At 36.1% G+C, this 7,619-nt stretch overlaps 1 pseudogene; it reads left to right on the top strand.

Moving 5' to 3' along the window:
* The first annotated feature begins 498 nt into the window (after positions 1-498).
* On the top strand, positions 499-1,053 carry LOC147475914 (secreted RxLR effector protein 161 pseudogene; annotated as a pseudogene).
* The last annotated feature ends 6,566 nt before the right edge of the window (positions 1,054-7,619 follow it).

The raw sequence follows: 7,619 nt of genomic DNA, 5'->3' as shown, positions 1-7,619 counted from the left end.
TGAAGAAATTTACATGGATCAGCCTAAAGGTTTTGCAGAAAAAGGAAAAGAACATCTGGTTTGTAAGCTTAAGAAATCAATATATGGACTTAAACAAGCTTCTAGACAATGGTATATTAAATTTCATAATACCATTACCTCCTTTGGGTTTAAGGAAAACACTGTTGATAAGTGTATATACCTGAAGGTTAGTGGGAGTAAGTTTATTTTTCTGATTCTGTATGTTGATGATATTTTACTTGCCAGTAGTGATCTTAGTTTATTACATGAAACCAAGAAGTATCTGAAAGATATGGGGGAGGCAGCCTATGTGATTGGCATCAAATTTTTTGAGACCATTCACAAGGATGGTTAGGATTGTCTCAGAAAGCATATATTAACAAAGTTCTGGAGAGATTATTCCGCATGGAAAATTGTTAAATTGGGGAATCTCCAATTCAAAAGGGGATAAGGTTTTGCCTTATGCAATGTGCAAAGAATGAATTAGAACGTAAGCAAATGGAAGCAATTCCATATGCTTCAGCTGTAGGAAGCCTAATGTATGCACAGACCTGCACCAGACCAGACATTAGCTTTGCAGTTGGTGTTCTGGGCAGATACCAGAGTAATCTAGGGATGGAACACTGGAAACTCGCCAAGAAAGTTCTAAGGTACTTGAAAGGAACAAAATATCACATACTCACATTTAGGAAAACTGGTCATCTTAAGGTGATTGGTTACTCAGATTCGGATTTTGCTAGTTGTCCTAATAGCCAAAAGTCCACATTTGGATATATGTTTATGTTGGCTGGAGGGGCTATTTCATGGAAAAGTGCGAAGCAATCTATCATTGCTGCATCCACCATGGAAGCTGAGTTTGTGGCTTGCTTTGAGGCCATAGTTCATGGCTTATGGCTGCGGAATTTTATCTCAAGGCTTAGAGTTGTCGACTCTATCTCTAGGCCATTGAGACTTTACTGTGATAATGCCGCAACAGTCTTCTTCTCCAAGAATGACAAATATTCTAAGGGTGCTAAACATATGGAGTTGAACACATTAGCACCAAACTTATGATTGCTGATCCATTAACCAAAGGGCTCCCACTAAAGACATTTAAGGAACACGTTCTCACTATGGGTCTTAGTTGTCAAGCTTAACTATGTTTCGTTTATTTGGATTGAATGAAGTAAGTTACCTCTCATTACGATAGACATTTTGAGATCTCATGTAATTTGTTTATGTTATTTCCTATTTCCATTATATGTACGTACATTTATGAATGGATTTCAGGATGGACATAATTTAGGCATTATTATTTGCCTACAGTTCTCACTCATGGTTCATGTCATTCAAGTTACTCATGTTGTGGTACATGGAAGGGACTGTGCCGTTTCAATGACACACTACCGCCATGACTCATATAAGTAAGTTATTTTGATTATGACATTATGATAACCAAATTATGTAAATGCATATATTGGATATATTTTCAAAAACGCGATCGCAATTATGTTGTTTTATTGTCAACCCACACAAATCGTTTTACAAAATGTTTTGTAAATAAAATCACTATTTAGTTTTTTCATATAGACCAAGTGGGAGAATGTAAGATATGATATAATAGTCCAAAAACCACTATATCATATCCTCCATAAAGTGGTCAATAAGTCAAAACTTTATAGACTTTTGGTTTCTAAATTGATGTGTGGGTTACTTCTAAGTAAATATCCTATTTACTCATGCCTTAATTACATTGGCTAATTAAGAGAAGAAGGTTACATTTTCTATTTCACCTTTTATGGGAAAGGGAGATAAAAAGACTTGGAAGATTAAGAGTGTAACCACCGTCCTCTCTCCATCCTTTATATAATAGTGTAGAAACCCCATTTTTCACACTAAAACAATTAACACAATAAAGAATATAAAGGTTTGGAAGAGAAATGGTGCTTTGCTATCGGATTCAAGACATCACTCTTGCAATGGATCAAGGTACAATTTTCATTGATTCATTATTTACATTCTTTATATAATGTGAAATAATCTATGATTCAAGATCCTCTAAATACTATTAAATTAATTATTACACTAATCTCTAAAGCGAAGATGAAAGGTGCATTAGAAGTCCTGTTGATAAAGGAAGAAATTTGATGGAGACAAAATGCTAAAGTGAAAGGTCTTAGAGACGAAGGCGAGAACACTAAATTCTTTTACTGGATGACAAATGGTAGAAGCAGAGTTGAGTCTTTCTCAAGAATGACAATTGAAGGAGAAGAGGTCACATACATGAATAAAATCAAGGAGCATGTGGTTGATTTATACTCAAATATGTACAGAGAACCTAACGTTGCTCGTCCTTCTTTAGAAGGACTGGTTTAATTTGTTATTCTATTAGCAATGAGAACAGAGAATGGCTTGAAAGATCATTGACTTAGGATGAGGTTTATGCTTCACTAAATAGTTCTTATAGAGATAAATCCCCTGTCCCAGATGGATTTCCTTTGTTGTTTTACGAAAGATGTTGGCATATCTTCATAGATGACATAATGGCAGCTGTTAAAGATTTCCAAGATTCTTCACTCTTATACCTAAAAGTGATTCAGCTCTAAATTTAATAGGTTATCGTCCCATAAGTCTCATTGGTGGGATTTATAAAATTATCTTGAAGGTGCTTGCTAATATACTCAAAGGCGTATTTTCTAGCACTATATCTATTCCTCAAGGTGCAGCTGTTGGTGGTAGACAATTGCTAGATGGGGTTATGATTGCAAATTAGTGCATCGGTTCTAGAACAAAATCAGGGAACCCGGAGATCTTATGCAAAATGGACATCACTAATGCATTTGACCATGTGAGTTGGAATCTTCTCTACTACCTTTTAAGCAGGATGGGATTCAATGATAAATTGAAGCATTGGATCCTTACTTGCATATCGATTGCACACTTTTTTGTACTAGTGGAAGGATCTCTTGTGTGCGTACCTCCACATTTGTACCCTGGCTAACAATTTCATTACGGACTAGGTATTGATCATAAGTCTCCAATCATTAACCTTGGTCACAAGTCTAATTAACTAATCTCTTTGGTTCGAGTCACAACTTTAAGTGGCCACTGGCTAGTCACCACCTGGATGGCTCACACTACTAAAAAAAGGGCTTTTTGTGTCACTTATTTTTAAAGCCTCGTGTCACTTTCTACAAAAAAGTGACACATAAAAGTTTGATGTGACACTTTTTTATGGAATGAGGGTTGAAGTGTTGCTTCTAGGAAAAGTGACACAACTAATCTAATTTTTCGTATTGCTTTATGTGAAAGTGACACTAGTGGTTTGGTTGTTGTGTCACTCTTTGCAAAGAGAAAACAAAAACAAAAGAAAACTACTATCAAATTTAAAAAAATGACACAACTGGACCTACAAAACACAAAACGTATTACTCAAACTCGGGTGCTATGTTTTTTTTAGCTCTCCAAAAGAATTAACTAACTGAGAAAGATAAAATAAATTAAAAAGAAAGTGAGAAAAACCTTATCGAATTCCGCTGGATTTAGAGTTAGGATTAGAAAGTGAGAAAAAAAAAAGAACTGACTGCGTTCGCCCTCCCAACTAACTCTATCACTCTCACCGGTGGTTGTCTTTCTCCCAGCACTCTCTCTTTCTCCCTGGCAGAGCTATCTCCTTCCCTCGTTCTCCCTCCCAACCCTCTCTCTTTTGCGAGCAAGAAGTTTAAGGTATTTTTTTTTTTTTTTTTTTAAAAAAAAAACTTAAATTGTTAGGGTTAGTCGAAATTAAGTTATAGATTTGTTTTCCTTTATTGTTTTCCTATAAAAAAAAAAGTTATAGTTTATTGATAAGAGCCCAAAACTGTAGTTTTAACCCCTTAATAATCATACGGTTAGACCAATTATGTGAATAATAAGTAAGAGTTAATCGCGATTACGTGTTTTTATGCATTTCGGGCTTCAAAGTCCATTATGTGCGAGAAATGTGCCACATTAAGCGAGATAAGGAGCAAAGTCAGCAGAGAACTTCGAATGCCATATCTTTGGACTCAGACATCGGATTGAGGCCTACCTTATGTCAAAACGACCGGCTCGGAAAAGAGCTTTCCAATGGTCAAGCCTTGACCCAATCAGAGGAGCAGAAGTGGACGAAAAGTCTGTGGAAGCCAACTGCAGCTGAAGAGGCCTTTTTGTGAAAAGAATTGGGTTTTGGGCACGATTTCTGGCCCAACCCATGGCTCCAAGCCCATGCACGAATTTTGGATCTGGATGTATAAAAACAAAAGCTTAGCTCTTTGTTAATGGTAGCTAGTTAGACCTAAATTAAGATATAGAATTCTAGATCTAGTTTATTTAAATAAATTAAGTTTTAGCTCCATTTAAATTCTTGTTTTAGATTAAATCTCTGAATCATTGTTGCGGATTGATTAGATAAATAAAGTAGTATTTTTATCAAGTTGAATTTGTCATTTCCATTTTAGATCTAAATTCAATTCTTGTCATTGTTTTATTCCAAAGCCATTAAATTAGATTCATTATTGCTAAATTAAGTAATTCTCAATTTCTCACATTATGTTTAGTTTAGATTCAATGGTAAATGTTAGATTGATGACTCAAGGCTAAACCTCCATTAGAGGGGGTTGATGAAGCCTTGATGAAACTTAGTTGTTTAGTATAGAAGCGTTGTAGAATCTATTCCACTATAGAAGGGTAGTGTTTTAGCCATTTTGGGTGAGGCGACCTCACATGCTAGTTAGTACTTGGTAGAAATGCCATGAAAACTAGGGATTAGACTTCGAATTCTTGCGTGAAAGCGTAAGAATCGAGATACCACAATCTATGCTAGGTCATTAAGTTAGATTCGAGGTGGATTCAATTCCCTCTAATTCCTTTATCTAGAGTCAAACAATAGTATTTCCATAGCATTTGTAGTTAATTTCTAGTAATCATCTTAATTAAGTATCGTAGTTAATATTTAAGTAAAGCTCTCATTGACTTAAGACTGATTTCTTAGACTTAGAGAACAATCCGTGCTAGAGAACTAGGAGTGGAGCGAACTTCCTACTCCACTTAGTCACTGTCATCGAGTAGAAACTTTGATAATAGACTCGTAAAAGAATAGTTCTAGTTTACTTACGTTCTGAAATCATAGTTCATTTTGTAGGTAGACTATCATTTTTATCATTATCATTTATTCTATATTTCTGCTTGATTATGTAAGTTTATTATTGGCTATTGAGGTTTGAGCTGCTTGTAATTTCATTTTTATGTTTCTGATTGTGGCATCTCATACCAATAAAAAAAGTAAGAAATAAGTACATCAGAAGGAGTCTTGGACTGTGTTGGTAAAGGTTGTTACTTGTTACATCCAATCCAAAATCTTGTCTACGATGTCTGATGCGGGTTGGGCATGTTATTCTTCAAGGAACTACAAAGTGTTCAACCAAAGGAAACCTGGAGTATGTGACTTTATTACCTTCCTTTGCTTTGTTTCTTTTCATTACTCGCATCTATATGATTCATGTACATTGGTTCTCATGACAAGTTTTATTGACACACACAACCAGAAATTACATTCTTTTTGTTGTGCGGTGTAAAACCTACACATGACTCGACCCGAGAAAGCAATTGTTTTATACCGGTATTTCTGAATCACAAGCCTTCTCAAGATTCTCACCGAATTTGTTTTTAGTTAATTTCCACGAAGTTGGTTTCATTGGATATATGGCAGCCTGGAGCATATCCGCCTGAAGGTAATGGATCTACCACACAGGAGGGAAACTCAAAGTACATACTGGTGCTATCATTAGCTACAACTATACCTTCTTTTTTTTGGAGAAAATTTGTAGTCTAGCTTATTCCCCTTTTCAGTACTATGGATAAATTGGTTAGAAAGGAATAGGGGAACGGTTTGAAGGGAAAAGTGATCAGTTGGACACTTGGACAGCCCACAAGTTTAGTTAGACACATGGATGGCTCACAAGTTCAGTTAGCCACCTGAGCTAGTCAAATGTTTAGTTGGCCAGTCTTATACAGTGAAAGTCCTTGTGTTCTAAAAACGCTTATTTTTCAACATCTATAAATATCATTCCTCACTTGCAAAAGAACTACTTATTTTAGACACTTGATTCCAAAATCTCATTCGATCTTCTCACAACATGCTCCCTTACAGATTCATTGGTGTGTTTGAGTAAAGTCTTACCCAAATATCTTGCATGTTGCTTCAAGAGTTATTGGGGTCTCTGACAAGGAGACCCCCTTTCCATAGCTCCCTTCATTATAATCATGGAAGTCCTCACCCGACCGCTTGGTACATTAGGCCATGTCTTTTGACTACCTTAGACGTTTCAAACCTGCGGTTAATGGGCCAGAAGTAGGTATTATGCAATTTGCTGACGACACCCTTTTCTTACTTGATCCCTCAGTCAGCCAAATATTGGTTATCAAGGCCATATAAATGATGTTTGAAGTTGTGTCAACCCTTAAAACTAATCTTCGAAAGACTTCTTTAATTGGTGTGGGTAATGTAGATAACCTGAATCATATTTCCAATATTATGGGTTACAGGATTGAGTCTTTGCCTACTAAATATCTTGGTCTCCCTTTGGGTGCTGGTTTTAAAAACAAGGAGGTGTGGATGCTGATCATAGAGCATATCCATAAGAAGCTCGGTACATGGCGAAGGAAGTTGCTCTCTAAAGGAGGCGCCTAACGCTTGTGAAAAGTACGTTGGCTAGCATCCCTGTTTACCAATCATCTCTTTTCACAATTCCAGTTAGTGTTGAGAAGAGGATTGAAGGTATGGTTTGCAACATTTTATAGAGATCTGTTTTGACCCCCACCTACGTGGCAAACATCCATTAGTAGAGGTCTCCACTTTATTCGTTTAATCGACAGGGCTAAAGCCCAATTTGCAATACTATAGATCAATGTACAGACCCATTAACTCGTGTGTCTAAGGCCGAATCTCAGCCACATGGCTTGCCACTTACGCACATTAATTTATGTCCAAATTCGTTTCTTATCAAAGAAATAATTATTAGTTGAGAGTTATATTCAATTACAATTACTTGAGCTACAAGAAGTCTCTACTCTACTGATAACCATAAAAATGAATAGTTTACCTACGAAATGAACGATGAACTCAAAACTTAAGTAAACTAAAACTTTCAACGTGTCTATATTTATCAAAGTTTCTACTCTCAATTCTATCGAAATAGAGTGGAGTAACAAATTCGTTCCACTCCTAGTTCTCTAGCATGGAATGTTTCCTAGTCTAATTAATCGGTCTTAAGTCTAATGAGAGTTTTACGAGGGGGAATTATACTACGATGCAACTACCCACAAGATACAAACTATAATTGATTCAACTACGGAAATACTACGTTGATTCTATAATAAGGAATTAGGGGGGATTGATTCCACCTTAACTCAACTTAACTCACTAACGACGAATCGTAAGTAATCGAATGAACTCTCTACTTGAGAACAATTGGTTCTTCCTAATCCCTAATTACACATGACATTTCTACCAATTCATAACTAGCATGTGAACGATTAAACCCATTCTCATGGCGAATTAATCGTTTCTAGAGTGGAATAGAAATTACGACGACTCTACGATAATCGGAATCAAGCTTTCA

The sequence above is a fragment of the Coptis chinensis genome, chromosome 9 (genome assembly GCF_015680905.1).
Source record: "Coptis chinensis isolate HL-2020 chromosome 9, ASM1568090v1, whole genome shotgun sequence".
NCBI classification, from domain to species: domain Eukaryota; kingdom Viridiplantae; phylum Streptophyta; class Magnoliopsida; order Ranunculales; family Ranunculaceae; genus Coptis; species Coptis chinensis.
The sequence above is the reverse complement of the archived record's forward strand: the minus strand, read 5'-3'. Positions and strand labels throughout refer to the sequence as shown.